The following is a 13357-nucleotide window of genomic DNA, read 5'->3' on the forward strand; positions in this document are numbered from 1 at the left end:
GCATCTATTATGATCTATGTACTGTGCCTAGACACAGAAGCCACAGAGATAAAAATAGACAGGGTTCCTGGCCTCTGGAGCGGCAGAGTCTGATGAGCAAAGAGAATAGATGTGTTTAACCCATGTAACAGTCTCCATGATCATGGTACAGGCAATGGTACAGGCATAAAGTGGGGAAGGGCTGATGAGTTCGGCAGGAACTCCCTCAGGAAAGATGGCTGAAATTGGCCTTAGTGGGGAGCAATCAGATGGAGGATGTGGGAGCAGACTAAATGGAACAAGCCACTGGTACAAACAAGGTATGGCAGGGAAACTGTCATAGGGTCTGGCAGGAAGGCAGAATAAAGACATCAGAGGGACACAGTTGCAGAGGTCATTGTGTTTGAAACACCTGTAAGACCATTCCTGTCCCTAAATGCATCCACTGTCAGGTGACAGCTGGTAAGGAACTCATTCACATATGCTGAGGACACAGTGAGGAAGGTGGCAGGCGGGCGGGGGTGGGGGTGGGGGACATAGGGGGTGAAGTTTTTGCTGACTGCAGAGACATTGTGCAGCATCCTGACAGGGACTTCACCCTGGGCCAGCCTGTGCATCTCTCATGAGACAGCCTAGCATAGCGGATGGCTAGGCTCTTGGGTGCTCCCTCTGTCCATTTTCTCTCAAGAGAAAAGGGTCTGCGAAATGGAAATGCAGAATTTAAGATTAGCTAGTTCATGGTAGATTTGCTTCCTTCCACCGCCCTTTTAATCACAATTCTGGGTTCAAACTAGTTGGTATCAGGCCTCACGCCCGAAGTCCAGAAATAGAATGTGGCTCCAGGCAGGACCTTAGTCCCCCACTTAGCTAAGTCCTTTGAGTGTTGTGTAAAGCAATGCTTTTCTCCCTGGTTTACTGCTTCAAGGGGCTTGAATAGCCCGATTAACATCTTCTCAACTATTACAGCTAGCAGCGACCTTGAAAGTCAGTTCTCAATACTGCTGTGTGATGCAGCATCTTTTGAAAGGAGACTTCTGGAGAAAAAACTTTAAAAGTCACCTGAGGTAAATCATGGACTTACTCATGTTTTGGCCACGTTCTGTCAGTGTTTCTTACCTGCAGCTGAGCACATTCTGACTGACAAAGTATCCTGGGACTCTGGGTATTTCAACCATCCTGGGAAGAGTGAAGGATACATGTGTGAGTACAGAACGAACATTTTCTCTTTCTGCTGCTAGCTTTCCTCCTCAAAGCCGTGCCTCTTCTTGGCAAGTGGATGGGTCCCAGCTGACACCTTCTGATCATTGTTCTTCTTGCCATTCTTTTAAACCCTGGTTTTTAAAGATGGTACTGCCACTGCCAGCCTGTTCTCAACCCACAATCCTTCTGCCTCAGCTTCCTGAGGGCTGGGATCACAGGTGTGTGCCACCTCATGCAACTGGCTGTTCTTGCTGTGAGAGTAGAGTAAGGGTGGGGTTTGTCCTTGCATTCAAACACAGGGATGACCCACACATCAGAAAACAGTGTTATCAGTGGGTTCTTTGATGACAATCAGGAGTGTTTTGTACATAGTAGGTGTGCAACACGTGCATGTGCATAAAAGAATGCATGTATTTTATTTTCTCCCCACATCTTGCCTTGGTTGCTGTTATCACCAGTGAACATTTGAAGATGAAGCCTCTCCCCTGTGTCCTCCTTGGTCTTTCTCTTCATCATAGGGACCTACTATTTTTTTTCCAGCCATAGCCCAGTCAGACTTGCTTGAGTACAAGGGCCTCTGAACTGTGTATCAGCTCACAGATGACAGAGGGACTGCCTCTGTTTCTCTCCAGCCCTTGGGACTTGGGTGCTCTCTCTACACATTCCTCATCCTCAGGGATTTCTGCATTTCAACCTGCAAGCTCCCATCATAGGAAGTGCCAGGTTTTGGAGTGGCAGTTCCCATATGAGAGACAGTGTCCCATCACAGGTCAACCTACTGTGTGGGCAGTAATGTAATATGATGAAGGCATAGGCTATGGAACTAAGGGGACCTGGGTTCAAATCCCATCTCTAGAGACAAAATGTTCTCAAATTATTTTGGGTAGTGGGTGTGGTGGTAAATACCAGCAGTTCCAGTAACTGGGAGACTGAGACGAGGAGAAGATCATGTGCATGTAAGGCTAGCCTGGGCTTCATAGTGAGTTTGAAGCTAACCTGTGCTACATAGTGAGTTTGAAGCCAACTTGAACTACCTGGTGAGTAATCTATTAGATATCAAGAGCTTATCTCAAAAAAAAATCCTTAAGAAACAAGTTGCTGATTGTGTATAAACTTGGTCTCATTTCTCTAAGATGAGGTAAATAAATGATTGTGTCCCTCTGGATGGCTGCTGGGTAACAGAAATTATGAGTGACAGGGACTCATGAAGCTTCTTATCATTGACTCAAGGCTTCATTCTGCTACCAGTTCTAGTGCTTGCTGGCTTTGGGGATCCTGGGAAGCTCGCAAGCATTCTCTGGGCCTCAATTTTCCCCCTTGTAAAATAGGATACCACCATGCTCCCCTCTATGCTCACCACAGGACTATTCATATAAGGAGAGCCATGTGAAAACTCCTGAACTGGTTTACTGTTATCACATAAAGGGGAGATGCTGTGAGCAGCTGCATAAGCCTCTGGGAACAGACTGGAGGGCTGAGGACATAGCTCAGTGGTAGAGCATCTGTAGAACCTTAGCTAAGGTGGAACAAGCTCTCAGCACAGTATGGGAAACAGGCCAGTTTGAGCAATGATGGCAGCAAGGAGTCTGTAGCACAAGGCACAGCAGAGATCTGCTTTAGCATGGAGAGGACAGAGGAGGATGGAACTGAACAGAAGCCGCTGTTGGCTCAGTTCACGGGTCCATGGGTTCAAATGCCTCAGATGCTGGTCCTGAGGACCTTTCTCAGGGTGTGGCCTGTTGGCAGTAAGCTCTGCCACAGAGGAGACAGTCAGAGCTTTAGTCCAGCCCCCTAATCCCCTCTCTGCAAGGGTTCAGTTGCCTGAGCAGACATGAGAATTTTCTCTTGCATCTGAATGTAAAGTAGGTGCCTACAGAAAGGGTTCTGCCTTTAACCAGAAGCTATGTGGGTACAGGCAGAGCCAAGTCCAGGCTAAGCTGGTTCCCCTGGATGTCATCCTGAAAGGGGTGCCTGAACCCTGTCCCTGGAGGCAGCCTGGGTGGGAGGTAGCCTTAGTTTCAGTGGCTCCAGGAAGCTGGGTCACAGAGCATAGGCTCCCTGGGGAAGGGAGGAGTCTTTCCTGAAGGAAGAACTTTCAGTCCCTCTCTGCCAAATCCCTTGTCTCCATGGAAATTCCCAGAGGCCCAAACAAGAGGTCAGCTTCCTTGGGGGAAGGGCGGGCCAACCGTGACACTGAGATGCTTGCTTGTAGTGTCTCCACTCTGATCTGAGGCACACCCATGACAATCCATGTCACCAGGTCCTATATGGTATATGGGAATGTCACTGGCCAACAGAGTTAGATATTGTCTCTGGCAGCCCAGAACAAAACTTGGAAACTCTGAGATCGTCTGGGACCTTGGAGTGACATGACTTGTCTAGGCTACATAGATGTTCCATAGATGAGACCAAAGTTTCATCTTGTGCACCTTCCATTATTCTTGAATAACCTTCTGTCCCCTCCCTCCCTCCCTCCCTCCCTCTCTTCCTTCCTTTCTCTTTTCTTGTTAACAGTGCTGCTCCTGGATCCTAACTTCCTGAATATTTACCATGTATCAGGTCCTAATCTCTTTCCATACATGACCTTGTTACTTTTCAGTCCTTGAAGGTACACATAACATCTCTGGTTTATAGGTAGGATAACCATCTTAGGAATCTAAGTGTGTTGGAAAAATCCCAGAGCTAGTAAATAATCCATCTGTTCCATTGCCCTTGATCATCTGGCAGGGGACCCAGACCCAAGAAATTTCCCTTCTCTTTTGGGAGTCTTCTGTTCCCTTGAATGACCTCACTCGTTGACCCGCCCTTCTCTGTCCACAGTGACTACCAATCTCTGTCGGCTTCTGATGTTTAAATGTACATCTTGTTGTAGAACAAGACAGCAAGGAATACGCTTCAGGGCACTTCTCAAAATAGCTGTCTAGATTAATAGGAGGGTTCTGCTTTGATTGCCAATGCATTATCGATGCTGCTTGCAGAATGCCAAGAGACTCTAAATAAATAAAAAGAAGGTAGAAAATAAACCCTTGCATGTTGCTTTTGGAAACTGTTCGTGACCTTGTCCACTTACCCACCGATGGTTCTGATGGCTTCTCCATCAGTTTGTTTAAGAATAGCAGTGGGAGCTATCTTTTTTACTTTTTGTTTTCTTGTTTGATTTTGCATCCTACATAGTGGTTTAGATGCTGGCAGTAGCTTCCCTAGTTTGAACGGCCTGGTCCTTGCCCTGCAGATATCTCATCACAGTATGGAGCTGCTGACTGGCAGTGGCAGGCTGACAAACCTTAACACCGATTTCAGCGAGTGCTTGTCTAGAGCTGTCAAAGTTCTTCTCACTGAGCATGACCTGAGAAACAGCAGGCTTGTCCTCAAAGGCCCCAGTGTTCCAGTTATAAATGCTAATGACCATTTATTTTCCTTTCCTGGGAGGCACATGGGCACAGCTACCAGGGCCAAGAGCCAGCCAGTGTCATCCTGGTTGGGGGAGCTTGCTGCATCATCCCTGGGTGGGTTGTAAACGCAAATGGTCCTGTGGTGTAGTTTCCACTTGGCTAATAATCTGCGGTACCCAGTGCAATGACGATTTGTATAGCTGCTTGAAGGCCCTTGATAATGGCAATTCCTTATGACTGATGTCACTGATCCCATGAAGTGGTTTCCACACTAGGAGGTGGGCTGTCTCAATGTTAATAGCGTTTTTTTTTTGAACATGACAAAGCAGATGGTTAGCAGAAAAACTAGGACTAGGAACAGAACTCCAGTGAGCCTTTCTGGTGTAGGAAGAGACACCCTAGGCTCAGGAGCCCCCATGCCCAGTAAGGGAGATATTGTAGAGCTGGAAATAAAGAGAGGGAAAATAAAGCATCTCTATGTAGCCACTGAGTTCACCTGCTTTGTCCATTTTTCTGGACTTGATCTGTTCCCTTGTGTACCCTAGCATCACCCTCTGTCCCTATCCTATATGCAAATATGTGAACACACACACAGACACACACACACACACACACAGAGAGAGAGAGAGAGAGAGACAGAGACAGAGACAGAGAGAGACAGAGACAGAGAGAGAGACAGAGAGACAGAGACAGAGAGACAGAGACTTAATGTAATCCTGGAACCCTAGAAAGTCTCATTGATGTCTGCAACATGGGATATACCTCTAACAGTCAGTGTTGTTAGGTGGGTAAACAAACAAACAACCCAAACAACCCAGAAATGTAAGAACTAATAATGAGGCAAATGATTACTAGGTATAGATATAGCCTTATAGTTACTAACCTAGGATATCCAATCAGAAGTCAATTTCAGCAATCAAATACAGCATGATGTCTGAGTGACAAAATCAGTGTTTTCCAGTATAATAAATAGATAAAATGAAAAAAGCAATTTAGAGTATCTATAAATAAATTACTTTTCATACCAAGTTGTGTTACCATATATATGACAGAAATAGGTACAATTCAGTGATAAAACACTTGGCTGACAGACACAAAGACCTGGGTTCTAGTCTTGCAACACACACACACACACACACACACACACACATACATACACCACATATACACACAGCACACACACGTATGCATATATATAATTTAAAGATGCCATTGAGGAATATGTACAAATACACAAATAGATAGAAATAAATATTTATAAGAGAGGTGGCTGCATACTCATACTACAAAATGTCTAATGTCCCTAAATTAATCTTTAAGTTGAACATAATCTCAACTCACCAACTCATTTTTGGTGCAATTAGACATAGGGACACTTATGTAAAAAAAGAATCAATTGAACAAATATGCAGATTCTGAAAAACCTAAGGTAGAATATTCTTGAAAGCTAATGAAGCACCCAATAAAGCTAAAATAAAGTGAGCAGTTTGGCAATGGTGTATAACTAGACACACCAGCAAAGACACATGCAGAGTCTAGGGATAGGCTCAGATGCATCAGATACGTAGTTAAGAGGATTCTTCAAATGGTGGGGGAAAGGGGGGTTATTTAATAATTGGTATTGTGTTTAGACAAATGGAAGTTATCTAAAATGACATTCTTCCTAGCTCCTATACAAAAAATCAATTCCAGATGAAGAAAGATTTTAAATTTAAAAATATTCATGAAAGTATTAAAAGAAAACATGAGAGATCTTATTTAAATAACACCTAGATGTGGAAGAGCATTGCCTTCTTGAACTCGACAGTGCCCAGAATCCATAAGAGAAGACTCAGTAAAATAATATCATGAAATTAAAATTTTTATGTGTTGCAAAAATTACTAGAATGCCAAAAAAAAAAAAAAAATAACAATGAAGGTGACTGGAAAAGTGCTCAAAACAGCTCAGAGACCAAAATCAGTGACCTTCTCAGTGCTGGCAGACACTCCTTCAGGATCGCAGGGAAAGGCAAGCAGCTAAAAGGAAAAGCAAAAGACTCAGGCTGACTCCCAAGCCCATAGGAGTAAATGGCAGTGGACTTTAAAAGTGTGAAAAGTGGGCTGGGGAGCCGGCTCAGGGGCTGCAAGCACTTCCTAGGCTAGCCCGAGGACCTGAGTTTAATCCCAGATCTCTCTCTCTCTCTCTCTCTCTCTCTCTCTCTCTCTCTCTCTCTCTCTCTCTCACACACACACACACACACACACACACACACACACACACACACAGAGGGAGAGAGAGAGAGAGAGAAGCTATTTATTACTGAAACAAGTTGAACTCCAGTAATAGAAAGAAAACTCATGGTTTACCAAACCAAACATGAGAGAAGTCATTTGACTTTATATGGCCTCACAGTGCTGCCTGGGGTCATAGGCATACTCAGTAGATCCATTATGGTTGTCCCTGTGCATCTGAATACACTACTAAATCTCAGTGAATTCTATATTCTATTAAAAAGAATAGAACTGGTAATGGTGATGCTGCTTATAATCCCAGGCTTAAGCAGAAGGGTCATAAGTTCAAGGCCAGCCTAAGCTACATAGTGAGTTTGAGACCAACCTCAGTTCTATGAGACACTGTCTCAATATATAATTAAACAAATAAATATGAAAATTATAAAAGTATAACTCAATGAATTTGAAAAAAATAAACCAAATGTATAGAAGAAGTTTTGTCAGATATTCCTATTCCATTCTTTTATTGTTACAGAGAAAAACAAGATTATGCCTAGAGTGGTCAGCTAGATTCCTTTTATAATCTATGAACACACCACAATCCAGAGCTTGAAGGTCAGAGAAAGAATGAAATTCAATTTCTCTATATGTGCTTTTATAATATTTAATCAAAAATTTAAACCATGGGCATTGCTATTTTTTTGAGACAAATTCTTACGTATTTCAGGCTGACCTAAACAATCTTAAACTCTCTGTGTAGCAGAGGATGGTTTTGAACTCGGATCCTCTTATCTCAACCTTCTCATGGAATTGCAGGTATACACTGTTCTTGCAACAAGCTTAACCAGCCTTTTTTTCCCCCCTTAAGGAATGGAGTGATTTGAGTAAGAATGGCCCTCATAGGCATATTTGAATACTTGCAGGCTGGAGTAGTCCAACAACCGATGACTTGTGACAGAAAGGCCAAGGATCTTGTATTTAGTCATGAAACTGGATGCCTTGGTGGTCCCAGTCTGGTCCAGGGAAATCCTAGAGAGCTTCAGTGTACGTTTGAATACTGAAGAATTCTGCTCAAACATTAGGGAAGGTCCCACCTCAGGGACAGGATAGATGAGCTTGCCATGAGAGCAAGGGCAAGCAGGCAACCAGAAGGGCCTTTTCACCTTGAATGATTCTACTGAGAAAATACTTCCCAAGATGCCCAGCTGCTGAGTTTCAGTGGATTCCAGATGTGGTCAAGCTGACAACCAAGATTCATCATCACACACATCAGACCTGGTATATGAGATGATTCATGCATACTAGGTAAGAATTTTACTGAGCTGTGTGCCTGGCACTTGATCACTTTTGATGTTTTTTTTTTTTTCCTTCAAGACAGCATCTCAAGTAGTCTAGGTTGGCTTCCAGTTCAGAAGTCTTCTGGGGATGACCGCTTCCACCTCCAAAACAGTTTGTGTGTGTGTGTGTGTGTATATGTATATGTATATGTATATGTATATGTATATGTATATGTATATGTATATGTATATATATATACACACACATATATGTATATGTGTGTACATATATATACACACATCTATATCTATATCTATATCTATATATGGAATGCCCAAGATGCATAAGGAGAGACAGGCAGGGAGCAGAGCCAGGGGGCACCTCCATAACAGATTGCTTAATGTCCCTGGACTGTTTGTCTGAGATATAGTAGTATTCTTCTCTTGAATTGTGTATCTTTGGCCTCTTGCATAGTCCAACTTCTCATTGAGTCAATTTCCAGTTGACTGGCCCCTACCTCCTGGGGCACACTGAATTGCAAGATAAGAAAAGGCAGCAGTGAAGTTCAGGGCAGCCATGCTGAGACCCACCAGCTTGCTGAGCCAGGCTAGAACTGAGAGCACAGTCTCAGTGGTCTCCTGTGGATATGAGAGTCACACCTATCAGGTGTTGTTGACTTCTTTCCCATGTGCTCCTGAGATGGGGACAGAGGAGTCTTGCCCCCTCCATGGATGGGTAAAGAGAAGCCTCAGAGCAGTAGTTATAAAAAGGGTTCAATTTAGAGGATGTGGCTGTGCTTGTCCATCAGGAGTGGATATCGATAGAGTAGTCACATTTTGAACCAAGTACAGTGATGTGGTTTGATAAGAAGTGCCATTTTTATTGGGAATATCAGGACAGAATTCTTGAAACCATGGCTATTCCTAAATATTAGGAGCATTTGGTCTCTGCTCAAAGAACAGTTGTTGGGAGAGGCTTGCCCACCCACCTTGCAACACAGGTGGCAGAAGACACTTTAGCGGCCCTCCCGCAGCCACCATGATTTGCAAGTATGTGGTGGAGAGATGGGAGAGAAAGAGAAGCTGAACGCATTGAACACTATGAAGAGAGGCAGAACTGGAGAGGTGGGGGTGGAGAGGAACAGCCTGTTGTGAGTAGTCTGCCCTGCCACCTGAGGCCATGGTGAAGTCCTAGCCCATGCAGCCTCTGAGAGCCGTGTCTGGGTTCGTGGCCATGCAGCAGCAGGGGTCTGTGTTGATGTTTGTGGCTTAGATTAGCATTGAAGGTCATACTACCTGGGACAGCGTTGATGTCCCAGGGCTGTGCTGTGCTGTTCTGTGTGTGCTGTGCTGTGCTGTGTTGTGCTGGCCCAGTCCCTCACCTCTGAAAAGTTCCCAGAATTCCAAGCATCACACACTCGCAGAAACCTTCTTCGGCTGGCAAAAACACACCTCTGTTAGGGAACAAGGCAAATCACAGCCAGCTGCTGTAGACAGTCTGAAGTAGCCACGTATCCCACACTTGGGATTAAAATGAAAAAAAAATATTATAATATTTCTGTGGTTTTTTTTTTAAAGAAACCAAAATTCCAGATTTCTTACTATACTATACTATATGTCTTACTATACATATATACTATATGTCTCCCAGAAGTACTAGTAGCACGCCTAGAATAGTAGGCTGATCCTACTCCTATCAGGATATTGGCAGCTGTGCCTTCAGTCTCCTCCAGCTGAACATCTTGTCTATGAAGTAGACTACTTGTGCTAGCCTTCCCTTTCTTTATCTGAATGGGGGAGGTGGGCAATGGGGGAAGTCTGTGGGGCACCAAGAGTGCATCACTTTCCTGTGAGCCTGGTGGATGCAGAACTCGAGACATTTCTCAAGTGCCATAGAGCCCCAGAAACAAAAGGCAAGAAGGCAATGTGAGGCCAGAGCCATCTCAAAAGGTGCTACACGAAAGTAGGTTTCCCAAGGTGGGAATCAGGCCACATGAAGACTTTTCTTTCTTGGAGATGAACATGAGCAGCTGTAGAGATAGGAGTTGAACTCTGAGGAATTGGTCAGGGTTTATGTTGTATACGGGGGCTTGTTATAGCTTGACTAGAAGAAGCTCCCTGGAGTCTCATGCTAGGGGCTTGGTTGATTGGCAACTAAAATACTGTTGGGAGGTGATTGGGTCCTGAGGGCTCAGACCTAACCAATGGATTTATCCTTTGATAAATTCTTAATCTGATGACATGATGACATAGGATTACTGAGAGGTGGTAGAAAGAGGTTGGGACTAGTTGGATGTATGTCACTACAGTGTGCCTTAGAAAGATGGGACTTGTCTCCTCTCCTTCTTCTCCTCTCCCTCTCCCCTCCCTTTCCCTCTCCTTCCTTCTCCCTTTCTGCTTGCAGGCTGTCAAAAGGTGAGTGACTGATGACCTTGTTCTTTCAAGTCCCTGCCATGGGGCGCCCTGCTTAAGTGTGAGAGCCAGGCAGATGTGGGGTGAAACTTCTGAAACCACGAGCCGAAGGAAATCTTTCTCTTTAAAAATGGTTTCTGAAGGTGCTGATAACACTGATGGCAAACAAAGTCTGCCTGATACAGGGATATGAACCCACCAAGCACAAAGGCCATGGGGATCTCAGAACTCACCAGGAATATACTGTGTGTGCTGAGAGGGGTGGGTGGTGAGCTGGGAACCTGGGAGTATCACTATGGACCAGGCAGATGAAGAGATGTCAATCCAGAGAGTAGCCATAATTGAGAGGTTAGAAAACACCAGCAAGATTGTGGCACACTACTTCAGACAGCTCGTCCTCCCAAATGGATTGGTCTTTTTTTTTTTTTTTTTTATTAATGGTTTATCAGGCTAATGCATTTCTTCAGGGTGGGCCTGCTTCTAAAAACTAGTTTGGCTAGGGCTTTCACATTCTTCCTGTCTCTCAGCAGATAAAATTCTCTTGGGACAGAGACAGTCCTTTCGCCTCCCAGGGTAATTAGTGGGATTGACTTTCCCCGTGGAAGTGATTTGGGCTGATTTTTTTTTTCTCTTGGTGTTTTAGATTCTTAATGGATATCACTGTTTCCCAAATGCTGTTTTGGCAGGGATCTTTTTATAAATAGGTTTACATGTATACATGCATATGTATTTGTAGGTACACATACATTTGAGTCAATTAAATTGATATTTATTGAGTCTTGATCATGTGCAAATGCTTCATGTGCCAGGCAATGGGGCTTGGCCAGATGCCCTGCAATATGTCTGATGCTGGGATCTAACAACAGGGTGTGCAGAAACAGATGGGTCTCAGGCAGGGGTCTCCCCAAACACAGAGCTGTAAAAGCAGCTTTCAGCAAACCGTTTCACACCTGGCAGGAAATCTACCCTGGATCAGAGAAAGCAGAGAAAGCCATCCCTCATTGCTATGATTTGAATGCTGTTTTGTGTAAAAAAAAAAAAAAAAAAAAAAAAAAAAAAAAAAAAAAAAAAAAAAAAAAAAAAAAAAAAAAACAACAACAACAAAAAACAAGCCTCACATATTTAAGATTAATGGATTAATCCATTTACTTAATGAGTTAACAGGTTAATGAATCACATTGAGAGTGGGTTGTTCTAAAAGCTAGTTTGGCTATGTCTCTCACATACTTATGAGCTGTCCTCCTCTATTTTAGGATTCTGCTACACTGCCAGCCAAGGATGCTGCCTGGAGACCTTTGACCAGAACCATGAGTCAAGATGAGAGCCCCGTAATGATTCACCCAGTTTTTATATTGTTGCTAAGAGAAGATGGAGTAAGACATTCATATTCTCTAACAACCTTCTACAAAGTTAGAGGTGAACAAGACTCTAATTAGTGTCCTAACGCGCCCCAAAACACACCCAAAGGGCACTGGATCTAAAGGTACCAGTCTATGAGGATACTGGTCATAATGGGATAAAGTCTCAGTTTTGTAGCTCTGGTGACTGAACTTGCTTCAATTCATATTTATGTTCTGTGCCTGTCTTAGTTAGGGTTTCTACTGCTGTGAAGAGATACCATGTCCACCAATGTATTTATAAAAAGATAAAGAAAGTGGGGGATATGTTCTATGGAGGTGTAGTCAGGTATGGGGAAATGAGGTCCCTTGGCGAGTCCATGCTGAGGCATCCCTTCCCCCGAGGGACCAGCCACAGGACTGTATAGTATAGAATAGAGTTTATTCAGGGCATGGGGAGGGAGAGTTAAGAGGGTAGGGGAGAGAGAGAGAGAGAGAGAGAGAGAGAGAGAGAGAGAGAGAGAGAGAGAAAGAGAGAGAGAGAGAGAGAAGAAGAAGAGGAGGAGGAGGAGGAGGAGGAGGAGGAGGCCAGCCATGAGCATGGGGGCGGGGGAGGGAATGGGGAGAGAGCTGGAGGAGGAAGGCAAGAGCAAGACAGCAAGAGAGGAGCAAGAGAGAGCGGAGGCGGCAAGCAGCCCCTTTTATAATGAACCACTTTGACTCTTATAAAGCAAAACATTTAGTTGGGGCTTGCTTACAGTTTCAGAGTTTTAGTCCATTGTCATCAGGGCAGGAAGCATGGTAGCATACAAGCAATTGTGGTGCTGGAGAAGGAGCAGAGAGTTCTACATCAGATTCACAGGCAGCAGGAAAAGAATGCCACAATGGGCCTGGCTTGAGCATAGATACCTCAGAGCCTACCCCAAACGACACTCAACAAGATCATACCTCCTATTGTGCCTTTCTCCCTATGAACAAACATGGCAGCCATTTCCTTCCAAACCACCACAATACCTTCTCTCTGCTTTTTCACACGCTGTTCTCAATGTCTGATGCCAGGGCAGGGTGATGTTCCTGGCATACAGAGCTTCCTCTAAAGAGGTCAGAGTATGGAGTGAGGATGACACCTGGGAGAATGGTTCGCTTCTGGAGGGCCAAGCTAAGAGAGGGCCAGGGATGACATCTGGGTTTGGGCTTGGGGAGACTGAAACCGTAGGCGAAGAAGAGTTTTGAAACAGTTAGAAACTGTTGGTAAGAGTAACAATTTTTGAAAGAGTAAGGAATAATTCTGTCCACAGGCTGATCCTTTTGCCGATTTAAAAAAAAAATGTATCTTCTGTTAAAATTTATTCTTTTTTTATATCATGAAGATTATAGAGCATTGAAATTAGTCACAAAGAAACCCATTGTTTTGTACTTTTACATACTTAAAAGTTTTTTTAATCTAGCTAAGCAAAATGAATCACTCCAAAATAACCAATATTTGGTATAACTACCATGAATGTGAAATTTTCTATATAACGTTTAGAGATTTAATTTTATTTTTATA

The sequence above is a fragment of the Arvicanthis niloticus genome, chromosome 13, assembly GCF_011762505.2.
Source record: "Arvicanthis niloticus isolate mArvNil1 chromosome 13, mArvNil1.pat.X, whole genome shotgun sequence".
Taxonomy (NCBI): Eukaryota; Metazoa; Chordata; class Mammalia; order Rodentia; family Muridae; genus Arvicanthis; species Arvicanthis niloticus.